A 14766-nucleotide genomic window follows, 5' to 3' on the forward strand; every position below is an offset into this window, starting at 1 on the left:
ATGTGCATGTCGACCATGGTATCGGAATAAAAAGACTGGATGCGTAGCACCTATTTTCGATAACGATGACCCATGCTTGAGTGTGGAAAGGCATCCTAAGCCGTAGGATAGATGGTCGTTTCTTGGGAAATTATTGGGTAAGGATACATGGTATCTCCTGGAGACGTTCGAAGTTAAAGAGTGGAGTTTGTTCATTTATTCTATAAGTTGAGCAGCACATCAAGGGGCTAATCCCTGCGATGTAGAAGAGTTGCAGTGGGGCCGCGGTGATTCCACCGAGAGATTGCCTCCCATGTATGTGATTATCGTGGCGTTTATTGTCAATGTGTATGGGTTCTCCCTCTGTGGAGTTTATAGAAAGGGAAACGTTGGACTACAAAACTATAAACGCATAGATTAGGCTTTTGTCCTTTAATAGCAGATAGACGCTCTTGGCCCATGAGGCCGTGAGGGTGTGTTTGTTTGTTATGAGTATGAGGTCCGGCTAGTGCCATAGCCAGTGCCGGCCCATTTGAGGTCCCATCACATTTTATCATACGTTCCTTATTATATTAATATGACTAGCATAGCTCTTTAGCCAAGTGATTTAATCACTTAACACCTCAGTTAACATTTATGATCAAGATAGATAATTGTACAAAGTCTTATTTATTCATGAAGGGATAACCCCTTGAGTACATTTATTTTGGATAAGTAGGATAGGCTAATTGATACATCAGTTTGGGGAAAATAGGATTGTGTTACAATCAGCTACAGGGACGGAATAATAATATGGAGTGGGATCATGGATTTTCAGGAAACGCTAAGTCATAGGAAGGTTGGGGTATCCCTTCCTTTGATACTCGTTCTTCTCATAGTGCCCTAACACTTTGATCATGTCAGCAGAGATCACCGGGTCACTTCTTCATAGACATACTTGTTCTGCTTGACTTGCCAACCGCTAACGTGCAAGGTTCCATTTACGTGAGCTTCGACAAAGATGAATAGCTTCATGATCTTTAAATCCTCCATCCACTTGATTCTTTTCAAGTTGGTCTGAAGGTATGTGAGTTGGTGGGCTGCTTTGTAGTATATTCCTATATCTCCCATCCATCTCCAATCCTCATATAGGAGCGAAGGATTATAGATGCGGTCCAGAATATCCATCATGCCAAGCCTCTGGCAATAATTCAAAGCATGCATTGCAGTCATGAACATGACTTGGAACACCAAGAACTTGCTCCATGCTTCGTGACTCTGCAACCCCGTATCCATAAGTGAGTAAAGAAATGTTTTCAACAGAAAACACTGCTCTATTCTACTCACCTTCCCCTATTTATCCCCTTATTTCCTTTATTTTCTACTCACCTTCCCTTGTTTATCCCCTTATTCCCTTTATTTTCCTCCATTAAGTTCCCTTGTAATCTTTAGATCTCGTTGGTTCGCTCTGATACCAACTATAATGTGTCCGCTCATCCATTTGTGGGACATGTCTTTGCAGCCCATCAGGAAGAGAGTCTAGAAAGCGCCACTTGGCACTCACAAGGAATGTCACAGGTTTTGCGACCTAGGTATTCCCAAGTCTGCCCCGAGCGGAAGTATCTCGCCGTTCCCACTTAGGACCGACCTGAAGTCAGGGTTTCTTTCCTATCAACAAGGTCTCTATGAAGTAGCTAGTGTTGAGCTCCAGATGACCCACTTTGAGTAGGAACAACAGAGTCGAAGCATATTTATGCTCCACCTAGTTCATGGAGAATGCAAAATGAAAAGGATGCGAAGCTCGACCTCTCTGCCCATAAGGCATAGTCCCATTCCGCTCCCCTAAAATAGCATAAATCGGGGTTCTAACTCTACTAACTCTAGGGTCTTTACAGTATCGTTTTTACGTCCTCTAAGAAAAGTTCCTAGCTAACCGGGACCACCCTTTCATAGGACGGACCCAGGTCACGTCCACTGCACTTTCCTCGGTTTGCTTAGTTATCTAATTACCTACCACATTATGTTTGACATGTAAAAGCAGCTTCCTTAATTAATCAATTTAAACACAGGTTCCTTCACGTAACTTAGGCACTGACACAAAAACAATGTCAAGCAAGTTCATTTTTCAACTATCTGATCTTTATTTCTCATAGTCCTGGAATACATCAAGCAACATGCTCGAAGGCTATCCAAGCAATCAACAGGATTACTGCTCCAAGTTCCACCCATAGACTAGTACACATGCCTCGAGATCCCATCTCAAGTCATGTCGGCGGCCTCTTGTGCGGGATCCAAAGGCAAGGAATTTATAGCTAGAGCCTCCCCTCGCACCCAAGAATCCTCCCACTCCAAGCAGCACCCACGGAGAGACCTCTTGGTGGCGGGTTTGGTCCATATAGCCAGCACGGCTAGTAGTCCCCCTTGGATAGGGCCAGGCAGGCAGTCGGAGGTAACTGAACCTGCCACTCCCTCTAGGCCTTTAACCTGAAGCATTAAATATTTTTCCTTGAATTAGTTCCTTGAGCAAAGAAGTTCAAATAATGTATCTAAGTGTACAATCATGATCATTTCAGTGGTGTTTGTACGACCAACTACTAAGGTGTGATTCCTTTTTCCTGGATGCTCCCAGCATTAGATCCTAGATCGTTCGCGACTTGGCGAGATTCCAAGGGCTTGGCAAGCTAGGTTGCTTGTTTCCCTCTTATCTTTGGGTTAGGGTTTGTACCCTTCCGACCCTAATTATCCTTACCTTAGGTCTCCTTGTAAGATAGATCATGGACAATCCCGTCGTTGTTGAAGGGGTTTTTGTCGAATCCACTGGGGATCAGAAGTAGAAGGAAGTAGAGATAGGAGATGGAAGAGAAGATAGAGAATACCCAAGTGGTAAAAACAACAAAAACAAATCACAATGAATTGAAACAATATGTATTGAAAGAACCTGGAATCTTTGCTCTACTTAGAAGCAATCTTCAGGTATTAGTTATCCTGGAGCTCCTTCGTAGACCAAAAACGTGGATCAGAAAAATCAGCTCTTTCTCTTTTGCCCTCGAACCCAAATCTAATGGCTTTGTTGGCTCCAAAAGGGGGGTAAAACCACAAGACACTTGCTCATGGATCTCCCAGATCACTCCTTCTTCTTTCAGTTCAATCTGCAATTTTCAGCTTGTTTACAGCGATCGCGACGCCGCGATTTCATCAAAATTTTCTTCTTGTGAAAATCCCCTAACTGGCTAAAAAAACAACTAGCTTTTTGCATGCCATCCTAATCTAGAAGCTTTTTCTAACTTTTTTGAATTTTTACATTAAATAATATTTAAAAAAGACTAAAATTATCCAAAAATCTAGTATTTTAGGATAATTCATGCAACTTGCACTAGTACTAATGGCTCAGATCACATTGATTCTCTAGATCAATAGAGAAGTCAAATGATGATGCATTCCATACATTTTCACACTATGTCCTCATAACATCACGACATCGTCCTCGGTTGGTCAACTTGCTGGTTATCTCCTAGATCCCTTGAAGTACCTATGTACCTTTATCTTTGATCTTAACTGATCAAGATTGTCTATCCCCTTGACCATGGTTGGTCAAGATGGTTCTGTTTAGAATAGTTCCTACTCCGTCTTAAGTATAATCTTCTTAAGCCCTCTTAATAATGCTCACATGCACTAAACTTTTACCTATCCCTCTTGAAGTCACCAAGGACTTTGACATGGGACTCTTGGATCTCAGTCCCATTTGGTAAATTACAAATAACGTTGAGTTTTCCCAGAAACTTTAACGTAATTCCATGCCTTCATTTCAATGCTTACAATTTTGATATAATCCATATGTTATTTTTATGCCACACATGGTAAGGTACTTTCTTTGCATGCAATCTTAACGTTATCCTCTATGTAATTATTTACACGATTTATAACCTTCTTGAATGATCAAACTTTATGTGATCATTGTATGAGTCTAGCTGCACTTTAATCTTTTCTGTAGCTTATTACAAGTATCTTAGAATCCTTCTTACGATACGGAGATGCACTTTGCTTCTTTCGATGTCCTCTGAAATGTATTTTGAAAGAACTTGTGCAAGGAGCAATGCACTTATGCAAGAATTCATGCAATACGTTTTTGGTAATTTACGATACAATTATCTAATCAATTTCACCTGTTATGATGTCATCTAACAATGAAAATTATCTTGCTCATTACATACATCACAACTAAGTTCATACCTAGGAAATGATCAAACACACAGTTAATGTGATGCATGTGAATATGGTTTCCACTACGATAATTATAATCTATGATTTAATAATAGAGCAACCTGGGTTTGGAGTGATGTCTTGATCCCATTGGTATTGATGCCTGATGAACCATTCATGGTTGTGGTGCTTCCTTGATTCGAACCTCCACCCACACTTGTAGGGTTTCCAGCCATCTTTGTGGAACTACACTTCGGGGCCATACTCGAAGATGTGTGTACGAGTAATAGAGTTCTCGCACTCTACTATGCAAAATTCTCAACGCCTTTCCTTGAGTGGAGGAAGAGATAATGAATGGGGGGAGGGGCGTATTTTCGAAAATATCAAGAGAGGTGTGTGACCTCTCTTTAAGGAGAGGGAGAAGAAGCTTCCAGAAGCTTCTCTCTCTCTCTCCCTCCCTCTCTCTCTCTTCTCTCTCTCTCTCTCTCTCTCTCCCTCCCTCCCTCTCTCTCTCTCTCTCTCTCTCTCTCTCTCTCTCTCTCTCTCTCTCTCTCTCTCTCTCTCTCTCTCTTGATGATGATGATGAGGAGAGGGGGGGTGTTTTTTTGACCCCTTCCACTTGGGGTTGCATGCCCCCCTTCCTTCCTCTTTACACACACACACACACACACACACACACTCTCTCTCTCTCTCTCTCTCTCTGCCATGCAATCGGTAGGGGGAGAGAGTAAAAAAAATTAATTTAATTTTTTTTAAAGGGGGGCGTTCTTCTATCGGGGGCACAGGGGGCGGGATATTACAGATTATGTTCGCTACGTTGTGTAATTTTTTACAAGATGCTAGTAGAACTTTAGGATGACCATCCATCCTTATCCAACTTTAATACGAGAGTCCAAGCAGGTGTACTTCATCATCTATCACGTGATTTTTTCTAGCACTGTAGTAATCATGATGAGAAGTAGTTGGGGATTAAGATGAAAGGAGGAGTAGACTTCGTAATTGCTAGCTTTGTTCCTAATAAGATTTGATATTGCAGTGCAATGAAGGATTTCATGTGCCTTCTTTCTTCTAATTGTATTGCAGCCACATTAGATTTGGTTCTTAGCAAATACTACAGTTAGTCTTATGTAGAGTCTCTCAGAGGTCATCACAAGCAAAAGTTCAAAAGTGGTCATTAGGTTGTAGCTCATATGAGTGGCTCAAGCAAGTGGCAATGATCTCAAAAACACTTCATCAATGGAGCCAATAACCTAAATTATGACATCACATGCCAAGCAACTATACAACAAACTTTATGCTTTACGAACACAATATGCAACTCATTTGGATGATAGGATTCTTGCTCTTTTTGAACACAAACAATTCTCTATAATCAGTCCAAACTTCTTGCCAACCCTTCCCAAGACTCAAGGTCTAAACCCTAAAGCACCCAAGATTCCCTTCCCTTCCTACCCAATCCAACATGTGGTCGAGAGTGCTCTCTTATAGTGCACACCATCCTCTCTCATCATGCCATCCCTTTCCTCCATCACCACCATAAAGCACTTGGACCCTCGAAGAACATCCTTTCATGTGCTACTTATTTATTGATCACCTTACCGTTTTAGCTACAGTTCACCTCTTGCTTTCCTCTCATGCAACATCATCCTTAATCTAATAAAGGTGATCAAATAAACATTCTCTATAGTGTGCTTTAATCTCCTTTACCACATCTACAAAACCTAGAAATCCTAAGATTTTCAAGGTCTCCTTTGATCAATGATGGCCTAAGTATCCTCCAGACAACAAGTGGAATAATTGTATTGTGCCCTTCATTCTGAGGTTGTCCCAATTCATGCAACATCAAAAGATTTCATACAGAGAATGATAGTCCCCATGAAATCCACCCTCTCAAAATCTATACATTCTCTAAATGTGCCACCTATGCAACCACCCATGCGAAACACCCAAATAATGAGTTCTTCTCTAATTATGCACATATGTAATGATCCACCTAGATCATAGATCAAAATGGTAAGCATCCACTTGACTATATATCTAGTTCAAGTATCCCCTCCAAGATCATAAGGTCTCACATGGATCTTATATACTTGAGGCTTTGGAACCTCCATATGCATTCTTGCAATGCACCCAATAACAAATGCATACCAATATCTCTGCTCTTGTTTAATCCATCATGTGGGAAGCTACTCCTTTGACCACTTTCTTCACATATTCAACATAATTCGAGCATTACTCGCATTTAGCACACTTAAAGAATCACTCAAACCATCTAAACATTCAATATCATGAAGCATCTCTAAATTTCATGTCAAGGCATCTATCATAGCATAGAAAACATTCTCAATTTTTGTAGCATTACATTCAAGAGCTCTGGATAAATATCCTCCTGTGCTTGAACCTTTCTATAGTCTACAAGTGTATTTTGTGAGAGTGTTCAATAGAAAGGAATGGAAACACAAAGAAAAAGGAGTAGAGAGAGGCTACAATGAAAGAAGAATGAAATTTGCACTAAATAAGAAATAACTTTGATATAAAAGGAAAGTAGAAGGAGACTACTTGTTCATTGCAAGGATCCCACATAGTGTGAGTGAGGGCATCTAATCAGGCTAATGATAATGGTAGCACTAGATATGGAGGAAGATGATGGATTCGAAGTGTGCATTTGATAGAAAAGGAGGATGAATGAATGGTGAGAGGGGTAGGCTACATATAGCTAAAAACACCAAAATATGGCCGGCATGCATCAAGGGATGCCATAAATGCTAGTTGACCAGCAGTAAATATTGGTTAATGATAATTAAAGTGCAAGAAAAATAGAGGTGACTATGGAAAAATCCTAGATGATAATGAAAATGTCTCTTAGGTGTAAAAATTTTGTGGAAAGCAGTCTTTGCAAGAGAAATGCACACAAAATCTCAACTAGAGGAGAAAGTACACTAAAAGGTAATAAACTAAGTGCTCGAGAATAAGCTACCTCCTCCATCAAAACAAGTGATTGACAGGCTAGAGCTCCTAAAGTCTTCATGTGACTTAGATTGAGGCTCATAGGTACGAGATGACAAGGCATGATAGCCATGACTACTAACACCCCCTCTCAAATCTTGGATGTGGTGGAAGGCCAAGGAAGAAAGATCTCCACATGGCAAGAGGAATGCCAATGCCGATGAAGTCTATTGATGTAGACTTCCAATGAAGAAGATCCTCACAATCTTTGGTAAAACCCTCTTAAATTCTAGGGCCTAGGGAATCCACATCCATATCATTGAGGTTGTCCCTTCTAAAAGGAATGGGGGATACGAAGGAAACACCAAAGAAGAGGGTGGGGGATGGGAAGAAACCTATGGAATAGGTGGTGCACAAGCAAGAATAGGCTTAACAATAGACATTTTCCTCAAAGGATCTTGCATAAGAGAAGGAAAATGAAGCCTATAGAGCATGCCCTCCTACCAACCTATCACGAAGAATCCTAAATACAAATAGACTACTGGATGAACCAAGCCTAGTAAAACCAGAAATTGAGAGGAGTGGAATACCCAAGTCCAAAATATCAAGGGCCTATAAAAGGGATCTCAAATTGTAGTTAGGAAACAAATGGATATTTCCAATATCACAAATAGGCATCAATACAATGTCATGAACAATGACTAAACCCTCAGAATGACATAGATCTACAACAAAATCACCTCATGGAGTCATATGACTAAAAGCTCCACTATTAACCTATCAAGGCACCTCAAAAGACAAGAAAACTTCCAACTTAAGAATATAAAGGAACACTCACTCATGGGTAACCGTTTAAGTAGAGGTACAATATTCAAATGTTTTAGCACTATCCTTCACTCCCCAACAAAGGTGAGGGTACTTCTTCCAACATTTTTATCTCTAGATGTGTCCCCTTCCTATAGTATGGGCATTTAGGCTTCTTCGAATTGAAGTTAGAGCTTGAAGAACTTTTTTATCTTTTAACCTTTCACTTCCCTTGCTTCTTCTTCTTCTCCCCTCTCGAACTCGCAAGAAGAGCTTTCTTGGAGGTGTATCCAGTGGCAAAACTCTTTGGTGCACTCATCATTCTTTAAAACAAGTGGGGAAAGCTCCTTCTCATGGGTTCTCAATGTAAGAAGGATGGCGTAGAAGATATCAAACCAAGGAGATGGTAGCCGAGTCAAAAGAATCATAGCCATATCCTTTGAAGAGATAATCTAGCAAATGAACACATGCTCATTCCTCATATCCTCCAACCTATTAATATGATGCTTTATGGAAGAAAAATGATTAACATTGAGTATCCATAATTTCTTATTGGGAGTAATTTGGTGGGCAATATCTTCTAATGGTACAAAGATGCAAGTTCTGTGCAGACTTCTATTGCTTTTTTGCAACCTGCACACATGCACTAGGACAGAATCTTATAAGCTCATGAAGAGAAAAGATGGGGCCCTAGAGTTGAGCCAATCCCATAAGACTGCATGATCCATCAAATATCCAATGGTGCGACCCTCCACTACATGCGAAATAGGGTAGGTAAAAAACTCCCAAAGATTGAAGGTATCAATTATGCACTCCACCTTACATGACCAAAGCGAGTAGTTTGAACGATCAAGGTAGTCCTCTTTGGGTGAAGAAGGGAATATGGGCACCTATATAGAGGGTGCCATTGATAGGTTATGGAGGCTAGCAGAATAGGCCTTCTATGAGGCATAGAGAGGATGGGGAGAAGAGGATTCCCAAACAAATGGGTTAGATAACCATCTATTATTTAGGATCCATGCAATAATCATACCACCGTTTGGAGGAACGCTAAGAAAACAACTCATTTGTATCATCAAAGTCGCAAAACTAGTGGTAAGAATGTTCAAAATACTATAATACACCCATAAGAAATTTGCATTTTGGTAGCAGACAACCCAATAACAAGAGAAAATGGCTACAAGATCACAAGGAGGTCAATTTAGAAGGTCTACATAGGGGAGAAATATTGTCACCTACATAAAGAAGTTGTTGCCCTTGAGAAGGAAGCTATGTTTTCAACAAAACTCAAATGTGCATAGCCTCCTCTATAAGAACTAGGGACTCTCTCTCTCTCTCTCTCTCTCAAACAATGATGCCATGCTCTAATACCATGTGAGAGTGTTCAATGGAAAGGAATAGAAACACAAAGACAAAGGAACAAAGAGAGAGTACAAGGAAAGAGGAATGAAATGTGCACTAAACAAGAAAGAACACTTATACAAATCCAAAAGGTAGAAAAGACAAATCAGTCCTCGCACATAACCCACATCATTGGTGAGGGCTTTAGATTTGGTTGATGATGATGGTAGCACTCAACATGGAGGAAGATGATAGAGCCTATTGACTTGCCAGGGAAGAAGGAAAATGAATGAATGATGGAAGGGGTAGGCTATATATAGCCAAAAAGGCCTTGACCTATATCAGTGGGGGCCATAAATGCTCAGTGCAACTAGCAATAAATGCTAGTCAATCACAAGGAAAATGCCAAAAAAGTAGAGGTGACCCTTACAAAATCCCAAATGATAATGATAATGCTCAGTGGGTGTATATAGACTATGGAAAGCTATAACTACCCAGAAAGTTCATCCAAAATCCCAACTAGAGGAGAAAATACACTAAAAGGTAATAAAACTAGGTGCTCTAGAATGAGCTACCACCTCTATCAAAGTAAGTGATAGACACGTTAGAGCTCCTAAAGTCCTTGTCTAATTGAGACTAAGGCTCATAGGCAAGAGATAACAAGGTATGATAAACAAGATTGCTAACATAACGTGTATATAATGTAAAAGCATTAACTCTTCAATCTCTATCTGATTCATTGCATCAAGTACGACATGAGTATTGTAGGCCTCCTCATAAGCACTCAAAAAATTTGCATATGTAATTTCCATCTCATCCACTTTAGGCTCTTTCAAGAAATCTTTTGCACATTTAGTCAAAGCATCAATAGTCTTAATAGAGGCATCCTTTGTATGGCTATTCACAACCTTAGTATTTTCAGCATATGCATCCTTTCTATGGCTAATCACAGCTTGGCAGCAAGTAGTGTAATCTCGACAAAATCTTATGCATCTTCTATACGTTTAGCATCCTCTTTTTCCATGATCATTTTTTCATCTTCTTTCTCAATTCTTCTTGCCTTCTCTTCTTGCTTTAGAAATTGTTGTTTATACAATTCAACTAGCCTCTAACATGAAGCGAAAAGGTTCCTTGAAAAGTTCAAATCTCATAATTGAGCTCAAGCATCTAGAAACTTCAATCCAATACATGTTATACATCATGCAAAGAAATCATATTTGCATCCATAGAACCTATCATGCCTAGATTTTCAACTAGATCTTTCACTTTAAGTTCACCAAAGATATCATATCCCTGAGTGTGCGATGGCAAAAAAGTCGTGGAGTCTCATGAAAGCAAGTACAACAAGGTAGGAGTTGGTACCTATGTAATGTGAAAAGGAGAATGAGAGAGACTCTAAAATATAGGCCTTGTTAGATTGTACAAACAATTAACACAATACTCATATGAATACTTTGGGCAATTAGCCTATAACCTGACTATTCACTTCGTCAGTAATTAGCTTTCACGAGAACTCTAACTTTGACTCAAATGCACCTTAAGTTAGCTAGGAAAGAATCTGACACTGCAATACAATCTTTTGTAGTCCTTTCCACCACATAGAGCTCGAGACAAAACTCTTAGCTTGTGACTAAGCTCATATTACTTGCAAGACTTCCTCAAATCTTTCACAAGATTGATGCTCAAAGTTTACACTCCTATACATTAGCAATCATGGTAAGTAGAAATAGTGATGACATAAAATTCTTTGAATGTAAGTCCTAAGAGTCTCACATTAGCTTGCACAGAGAGTTTTTGATTGCATGTAGAGTTGTTCCTTGCAACTATTTGTGAAGTGAAAATGTATATTCTCAAATGACATGGTTCAACTAAAAGTTTACATGAAGTATAAGGCTATGCATAAAAGGATAAAACTAGTTCCAGTAATATTGCCTTTAGATAGTGAGAAGATTGAATTGGCTTCTCATGAGAAAGATTTCAGGGGTTCAAAATGAATTGGACATTGCTTTAGTGTAAAATCTCTCTTGAAGGAGCTCAAAATTGGATGTGATGAATTTACTTTTTCTTAAAAAGTAATGTTTTTGGACATCTTGTCTAAGCATAGAAGATCTCTTGCATTTCAGCCACACGAGATTGGGTGCACGGATCTAGGTATTGTTAGACCCATGGTTATTTTTGGTATTCTTTATGTATCATGGAGCTTGAATCCCATTCCACTATTCAAGACTTATCTAGCTAAGCCAATGGATTTGTTAAATGAAGAGAGCAAGATGATAATTTCTATGCATCCTTTAGATCCTTATTCGAATGAGTGATGTATAGTGTCCAAGAAAAATATGACGTTGAGTTTCATTCAATATATGCAACTAGTTAATGAAGTGACCATCAAGAATGTAGAAGCTATAACAAGCGAGACGCACACCAACTAGGGTTTAGACACCCCGTCACACTAACCAAGGTATTTAAGGTGTAAGAGCCCCAAATTAGGGCAACCAGTTATCATCAAGATCATACTCCTCAACTTCATCTCCAACTTCCATGGCTTCCTCCTTCCTCTCCTCTTTTCTCTCTTTCTCTCTCTTATTCTAGTCTTCTTCCTTCTTCTTGCTCTCTTTCTCTCTCATCAGCTCTTCTTCTCTCTCCTCTTAGCTTCTTTCATTACAAGTGGTATCAGAGCTTCAATCTTTGGTGCTTTTCTTCTTTCCCCTTTCTCCCTTTTCAATCCCAAAAACCCTAGTTACTCAGCTTACAGGTACATGTACAGCAATAAGGACTACAATTTACAACTTCAGCTTTTTGGAGCAAGCAGGAGCTATGGTTGGAGAATCAGACATATCTGGAGGTAAGAATGGTTAAAATAGTAGGTCTTAACTTCTTTTCATGCAAATTTTAAGGGTTCCATGCCAAGTTTAGAGTTCGAGGAGTTGAAAAGGGGGCAAAACCTCAGTTACCTTTTGCTCTAGCCCTCTCTCTCTCTCTCTCCTCCTGCAAGCTGCCATGGTTGCAAGCACAGATAAACCCCACAAACTTACTCGAGACACCTCTCCAACCACCACTTGCACTTGATCCCCACCATCTCGAGCTTCATCTGAAGTACCCAAGTGACCAAGGAAACCTTGCCACAAGCAGTAGGCAACAACTTGCAATTTGCGGTGCAAATTGCATTGCTGTCCCTGATCTCCTCCTACCTCTTGCTCCTGCTCTTAGCCTTCCCCTTGGCACTCTTGGCCTCCTAGAGTAAGGGCTGAACCCCCTCAACAAGATTTGACCTCCCCTTCCTTTAACATTGGCACTCAACTTGAACCCCCTACTATACACCCCGTGGGGATCCTATGACATCTTGTGGGCAGCCATCCAAGCTCTTAATTCAGCCCATAACCCTGGAGCTCAGTCATCAAGAGATATCTCAACCTCTCTTGACCTCTCTTACTCCGAAGAAAGACATGAAATCAGCATGCATGGGAGCTTTGTGGGCAGCCATGAAATCTTGACTTGAAGCTTCCCATCTTTGTAGATCAAGCTTAAGGACAAGCATGGGAGCCTTCTTCATCAGTAGGAGCATTCGAATGCTGAAGTATTCTTCCATGGATGCCCCAACCAACTGGTGTCGAAAGGTTTTCAAAAGCAAAGTCGCGACCATAGAGGTTCTTGAGAAATTCCAAGATAGAAGATTAATCAAGTGAGATCAGGCTATGCAACAGTAAACTTCAAACTCTTCATATTGAATGCAAAGATTGTTGATTTAATATGCATCTATTCAATAAACTTGCTGTTCTCAGCCTGAAGAGCTATTGAATTCAAGCACCACTCGTTCCAGTCTGTTTCTTTAAGCTACACCTGTGGATGTCTTGAACCAAGTGTCTAGAGAGAGTATCCGCCAGCCTCCGAACAGCAATGAAAAGAAGTTTAAGGTGCTGGCATTCAGGATCTTGACTGTGAGCTCTATGGATGCATGCACTTCTGCAATGAAGGCAGAATTCTTCAGAGACACTGTGCTCCAAGTTATGCAAGCCCCACTAACTGCTGTGGGGATTTAACATCTAGATCTCGACTGCAAGGCCTAGGGATATCACCCTGTGTGAACACAAAGCCCAAATCTATGCAACCTTTCAACTCTGTAAAATAATTGTCTATAACGCTCCTTGTTTTTGGTCTGTTCCTACTGTTAGTAGTACTTTTTCTCAGTGGACTCTTGCAATCAGACAAAGAATCCACTGTGATTCCTACATTCTCCTCAAGCTAGAGATTGAATTTCATTGTTCGTACATTTACTAAGTCAATGGGCTTGATGTTAGAGCTTGTCTTAGCACTAGTTTCACCATCTGGGTTCTCCTGATGTCTCACAAGGGAAACTCTAATCTCTATGTCAGGGTACACTGTCTCTCTCAATTCTTGAATCTCCCTCACAAGTGTGGCACTTAGACCACCTCCTGCAGTAGGAATTGCAGTACTTTGGTCTGCAGTCACATTAATTTTACCACACAATGCATCAGAAATTGCTGTGATTCAGTCTTCGACAGCACTGATTGCATCACTTTCACCTGTTTGTGCACAGCTTCCAACTGTTTTCTGAGGCATTGGAATACTTTGCGAACTGATAGCATCTACTTTAGCAGGAACAGTTTCAGTTGAGCTGCTTTGACAAGTTTTTGACTGATTCCCAGTGTGTGAAGCATCACTCGGAGGACTTGAAGTAGTGGGTTAAAGTGGTTGGGTGTTGATCCTGGGAGCCTTGACGATGGTGGCAATACCCTTGCTTTCTTCCACAGGAGAGCGCATTTCGACAGCATATGGGTACCGATGTAGAACCGCCCTTTGAACATGTCCTCATCGTCATAGTTTTTGCTCTGAATCCTGCGCATCCAGGCGGCCACCTCTGGGAGACTCCCAAGCGAAGGCTTTCAGTTCTCACTTCGATCGTCGCAGTGATGAAGCAACTAATTGCTTCCTCTTCCCTTCTCAGAATTCCTCCAGTACCCAATCAACCTGCAAACTTCTCTCCTATTGCTGCAAACGATTCCCACGACTGAATCTTCCTCCTAAACATCTACCTTTAGAATTTGTTCTTTGCATGTGATTCATCACTTGCATTTCCACACTCTATTGCAGTCGTTAAAGCAAACACTGTTCCCCTCCATCATCGTCTGCCCCTCGAGCCTTCTTCTTCGCTGCCTTTTGCCTCCAAAACTCCACCTTTCAAAAATAGTCCTTCTTGCTTTTTCTTTCTCACGCCCCCTTTGTCCTCTTCCCCAGCGCTATATATTCCGCTCAGAAAAGCAACCTCCTTTTGTTTTTTAAACCAGAAAAACGGCCTTTTCCCACGACAGCAGTACATGTAGAAAATAGTGTGATCACATGTCCTTCTACATCTTTGCTTTTACCACAGATGCATACACCAGTAAATCAAGTGCAAGGTATCCTTGATTCATAACAAGATCAATCCAAACCTAGACTGACCAAGCATACTTGTTCCTCAAATTCAAAAAGGAGAACAATGCCTCATTCTTGTGCTATTGA

The sequence above is a fragment of the Lygodium microphyllum genome, chromosome 21 (genome assembly GCF_053477565.2).
Source record: "Lygodium microphyllum isolate KBCC chromosome 21, Lygodium_microphyllum_v1.1.10, whole genome shotgun sequence".
Lineage (NCBI taxonomy): Eukaryota > Viridiplantae > Streptophyta > Polypodiopsida > Schizaeales > Lygodiaceae > Lygodium > Lygodium microphyllum.